The sequence below is a fragment of the Elephantulus edwardii genome, unplaced genomic scaffold, assembly GCF_000299155.1.
Source record: "Elephantulus edwardii isolate Elephantulus edwardi_28Jun2011 unplaced genomic scaffold, EleEdw1.0 scaffold00277, whole genome shotgun sequence".
In the NCBI taxonomy this organism is placed as follows: domain Eukaryota; kingdom Metazoa; phylum Chordata; class Mammalia; order Macroscelidea; family Macroscelididae; genus Elephantulus; species Elephantulus edwardii.
In genome coordinates, this window is record NW_006400027.1 from 2915707 (window position 1) to 2921664 (window position 5958).

Consider the following 5958-nt stretch of genomic DNA (forward strand, 5'->3'; position numbering starts at 1 on the left):
AACCCCACCCCCTACCCCCAAATATAAAAGTACTAGTTGTCAGTCAGCCCTTCAGTACCCAGACACTGGGCTCTATTTTAAGCCTTTGGACTAGTTTCTGAATCTAAATTCTTAGGGAAATGTTTCTCATCATTCCCCCTTCTAAACATGATCAAAAAGTACATATACTTTTAAGAAAAAGAATACTAAAATGATGCTCTCAAGATCTTTCATGTACAGATCAATTAGGTGGTGGTTGACCGTCATTTCATTTCTCCACGACATTGTGCTGAAGATGGGAGATGGTGTTACAATTCTGCCTTATTAGTTCTCCAGATTTCAAAGAATTCTCACCTCAGGACAAAGTGAAAACTTAATTTTTCTCATTATTTAACATTCACAGGATTTACAAAAGGCCTACCATACCACTATGACTTTTAATTTCCTCATGGCTTATGTAAATATGAAATTATCTACAGCTGGGTATGTGTGACGCTTGGGGTTCTGTTTTGTTGTTTGGGTTTTTTTCTCTCTTTTTATTTTTTCCCTTTACTCTGTCCCTCTTGAAGAGAATTATTTTTGAAAAATCATCTTTAATTTAGAGAAACATCATACATAAAAGAAGTATATATAGTACCATCTGCTAAAAAAGTGTCAGAAGGCTCCCTGTGGTGAAGCATCCCGTGGTTTTCAACATCATTGCTTGAGGGATTTGGCAAGGTTTCTCCTAAACACTCTCAAGACTGTGCTGAACAGTTGGCAGCACTGGGATTACTTTAAGCAGCTCATTTTGGTTACAGTCTGAGAAAATTTCCTGTTTTTTTTTTGTTGTTGTTGGTCCTTTCTAAAGTATGGGTGTAAGGGTGGTGCGGAGCAGTGCTACTCCAAAAGAAGGCATGATCCCTTGTTTCAGGGACACTTGAGAAGCTCTGAAAGGTGAGACATCCTGTTCTGACAGTCATTGCTCAGAATCAAGGCGGACTAAGGGATGCACCTTAGTCAGGGATTATCAGAAGAGGTGAACTGAGTGGAAGGCAGAACTGCTGGTTTCACATTCTGTGTTTTAATATCAATGTATATTTTAGTGGAGAGATTATAGGTTGACTCACTATCTCAATTTGTATAAATATCCACATACAGAGACACACACATCCATTTAGACATACACATACCATGCCCAACTAGAACAATCTTCCATAAAAACTAAACATTAATAATCGCTTTCCATAAACATCTTATGCTTTGGAAAAAACTTTCAGTAAAATTAAGTTTCATACAAAAACTTTAAGTCACTCATTCAAGTGGTTTCTCTCCTCACTGACTCACACTCCAGTGCTTCCCACAATTTCAACATGTAGCTCCGTTTAGCAACAAACGGATCTCTCTGTACAGATGCTCTTTGCTCTGCCTACATTATATAACTACTCAAAACTTGTTGGCTTTCTCATTTTTAAACATGTAATGCGTTTTTTTAAATGAAAGGGATTATCAATAAAGATAGATTATATAAACCTGCTCAACTAAGAGATGTGCCTTTAAAAGAGGAATGGGACAGGAGACAGGGGTTTTCTCATCTCTGCCTCCAGAGATCCCCCTCACATTTCTAGCCAGTTCGCCATTGTATCAGCACTACCACTGTGAAAGTTTAAGTTCTACCAAATACATTAAAACCACTAACGTAATTTTATTTTTAGTAGCCTTTCCCCTCAAAGGCTAACACTAAGGGGTTTGATTTAGGCCATAGTTTTTCTGATTACTTGCTTTGCATCTGAGAGCTGGATGATGAATAAGGATGAGAGAAGAAAAATTGACATCTTTGAGCTGAGGTGTTGGAAAAGAGCACTCATGGATGGCCATGGATGGCCAGGAAAATAAATAGATAAGTCTTAGAGATGGTGCAGCTGTAGTGCTCTTTGGAGACAAGCATGATGAGGCTTTGCCTCACATACTTCGGACATGTTGCTAGAAGGGGCTATTCCTTGAAGAAAGACATGATGCTAGGAATAGTAGAGGGTTGGCAAAGTAGAGGAAGACACTCAACTAGGTGGATTGACATGGTGACTGCTGCAATGGGCTTACAAGTGTCAAGAAGTGTGAGGATGGCATAGGACAGAGCAGGGTTCAGATCTTTTGTTTATAGGGTCGCTATGAGTGGTACTCGATTTGACGGCACCTAACAAAAACAAGTAGCCCTACCGGACTAACCTCCTATTTATTATCTTACTTGTCTATACCCAGAAAATAGATTGCCACTTCCCTCCACATTATTTTAACATTTATTTTATCTGTTTGTAAAACAGAATGTTATGTAGAGAATAAAAACAGAATGTTATGTAGAGAATATACAGTTTAGCATCAAAATGCCAAAGTTTAAATAAATTCATTTTCTCCCTCTTCAACCTTCAAAAGAATCATTCTTATTGGGGAAAGATTGAGGGGAAAACACTTCCATAGAACTGTACTGAGAGACAACATCATGATAAGTAGAAAAAAGAATGAAGTTGTCAGCATTTTTGTCTTACTTGGAATGACAATCAATGCCTATAGAATTATCAGACAAGATATCAAATTGCATTTGCATGGGATAAATGTGCTATCAAACACTACTTTAAACAGTTAAATAGCAAAGATGACAATTTAAATAGTAAGGTGTACTTGACCCAAGTCATAGTGTTTTCAGTTGCTTCACATTCATGCTACAGTTTCATAAAGAAAAAGGAAAGCCTAAGAAGAAATTAATGTCTTTGAGTTGTAGTGTTGGTGAAGAATAATCAATATAGAACTGTCCAAATAATGAACAAATCTGCCTTGGTGATGTGAAAGCAGAGTGCTCCTTTGAGGCAAGTCTGGTGAGACTTCCCACCTACTTTGGGCATGTTGTCTGGAGAAATCTTGACTCTAGAAAAGGACAATCTGATTAGAAAAGTGGAAGGTAAGAGAAGGATAGGACAATTCTCAACAATATAGATGGACAGACACAATAATGGCAATGATAGGTTTAAACAGTGGAGTTTTTGCGGGAGATGTAGAATGAGCCAGGGTTTTATTCTTTTGCACATAGAGCACTGTAAGTTAGGGTCAACTCAAGCGCGAAAATACACACAACTCCACAAATTGAAAATCACTGCCATTAGGTCAATCCTAATCCATTAGCATAGTAATAGGTGTTTTATTGACTCAAGAAATACAGAAGATGGCATTGTTAGCACTATGAATGGTTGTTGTTGTTGTTATGTGCCATCAAGTCATTTGTGACTCATAGGGACTCTATGTACAAGAGCCCTAAACACTGTTCTATCCTGTGCCAATCTCAGCATCTCAAACACACTCGTTCCCACCACTCTACTCCCAGAATCGATCCATCTCATTGAGGGTCTTCCTCTCCTGCTCCGTCCCTCCACTCTCCCAAACACGATGTCCCTCTCCAAGGGCCAGTCCCTCCTTGCAACATGCCCAAAGTATGTCACACGAAGCTTCAGAATCCTTGACTCCAGGGAACATTCTGGCTTCACCCTCTCCAGGACAAACCTGTTTGTTCTCCTAGCAGTCCGTGGTATATTCAACACTCTTCTCCAGCACCACAAGTCAAAGGCATCAATTCTCTTTCTATCATCCCTATTCACTGTCCAACTCTCCGATGCATAGCACGTAACTGCAAAGACTATAGCCTGGATAAGGTGCATCTTAGTATACAGCCTGACGTCATTGCACTTCAGTACTCTTGAGAAGTCTCTCATGGCTGACTTTTCCAGTGCAATTCATTCCCTGATTTCCTGGCTGCTGTTACCAAGAGTGTTGGCTGTGAAGCCAAGTAAACTAAAACTGTTAACTATCTCAATCTCTTCACCATCCATATTGATGCTGTCAATTGGCCTGGTGGTGAGAAACTTTGTTTTCTTGATGTTGAGCTTCAATCCATATTGAAGGCTGCAGTCCTTGACCTTCCACAGCAAGCGCTTCTGTGAATTAAACATCGTAATTTTCTGGACTCTGAAGAATTATCTAATTTTGTTGTTGTTGTTAAGTGCCATTCAGTGGAATTCAGTTCAGTGTCCAGCTGCTTTGACTGGTAGGATGACTTTTTGCCTAGTAAGACAGCTCCAGTCCACATAAATTTCTCATTAACCTATTAACCCTACAGAAAATGTAGACATCTTTGACAAGCCCAAAAATAGGTAGATAAGGTGTTTCCCTCCATCCTTTTTCCTTCACCTTGTCTTATTAATGGAATTTTTCTTTCAAAAAAAAAAGCACATCAAAATGGTAATTCCTGTATTTGTAAATTTGAAGCTCTGGTGGCCTAGACTACAATGTCAAAGGACACATTTTTAATCCACCGGCTGCTTTATGGAGGAAAGATGGGAAACCTCTTCCCGTGTGATTTACTTCCTTTGAAACCCCACTGGATGATCAGAAATGGATTAATTCCAACTTGATGGCACACCAAAATGACAATACACCGGTGAATATGACTTTGGTTAGAAATAAGGGTATTCTTTTGTTACCAGTTAGGTTAAATGAAGTTATAGTGGAATAAGTTGGGAGAGTGAAACTTCATCTTATATAACTTTGGACAGGTTGCTAGGAGAGGGTCAATCTTTGTTAATAGATATCAAACTTGGGAAAGAACAGGCCGTTTGAATAGATAAAGACTTTTAAGGAGATGAATAGACATAGTTAATGAAACAATAGGCTTGGACATGACAGAGTGGTTCTGATCTGTAGTTCATCGGGTTGCTATGAGTGGTTGTCAACTCAATGGTACCTAATAACATACACAACAACTCTAACCATTTTTCCAATACTGTGCTTACAGATCAATTACAACGTCATTTAAATATGCTGTCATATAAAATGAGTCAATAATAACTTTTATACATATATTCTTCTAAAAGCAAAATCTCTTAATTGTAAATTTGAAAGTGAATGTTATGACCATGTTGTTTAGAATGTAGAATCATAAGTATTAATAGCACTAAAAGTCTTTCTTAATAAACAAAGATGAAAGTATACTCACTATAATGGTAATACAAGTTAAGTTTAAAGCATTACTTTCTAGCTCTCAAAATTGCAGTTCAAGTGTGATAAAATAACTACCCTCATTATTTAGCCAGTACACCCAGCACTATGGCAGACTATACTTGATAACAAAATTTACTCTGTATATATACTGTCCTAAGAAAAGATATGACGATAATTAATAGGATTATACGTGCAATACTTAGAATAGGTGAGTGTTGAAGCCACTGTACACAGTATGACTGATACTGTCATTTTTCCCTTGGTTCACTAAAGCCCTGTTGAACAGGGTTATCGCCCACTCATTTGTTATTTTTCAAAGTACTCTCAAACTTACCTAGCTTCTAAGGTCAACACACCTTCCATTTTAACCAGACAGGGTAAAGAGCAGAGACTGCTACCCCTGAAAGCATGCTTGTGCTGTCATTGATATTAGAGGCCATACATTCATAGGAAGTGAGTATTTTTAGAAAAATAATCTCTTGCAAAGATATCCAAGAAGCATGATTAATAAAATAAATGTCTTTTTTTTTTAATCTCTGCAAGTGTGTGAAGATGGCAGAAAAGGCACAGAAGTTCATGCTGTTTGTATGTCTGGGTTGTTGATGAATCTTCCTTCAGGCCTGATGCCACATTCCTCCTCATAAAGTCAATTCACCTGAATGATCTATTCTGCATACAGATTGAGAAGGGAACATTTATAGATCACCCATTGCAGAAGCAATTTTCAGGAAACTTGTCACTGATCAAAACCTTTCAGATAAGTGGAGGATAGAGAGTACAGCAACATCTACTTATGAAATAGGAAACCCTCCTAATCATCAAGAGCAGAATTGCATGAAGAAGCATGGTATTCATATGAATCACATTGCCTGGAAGGTTGTACCAAAGAAGATTTTGCTACATTTGATTATGTAGTATATATGGATGAAAGCAATCTGAGATACTTGCATAGAAAAG

At 37.9% G+C, this 5958-nt stretch overlaps 1 pseudogene; it reads left to right on the forward strand.

The window, feature by feature from the left end:
- The first annotated feature begins 5553 nt into the window (after positions 1-5553).
- The window catches only part of LOC102863065, a 3805-nt pseudogene continuing 3400 nt past the window's right edge, over positions 5554-5958 (forward strand).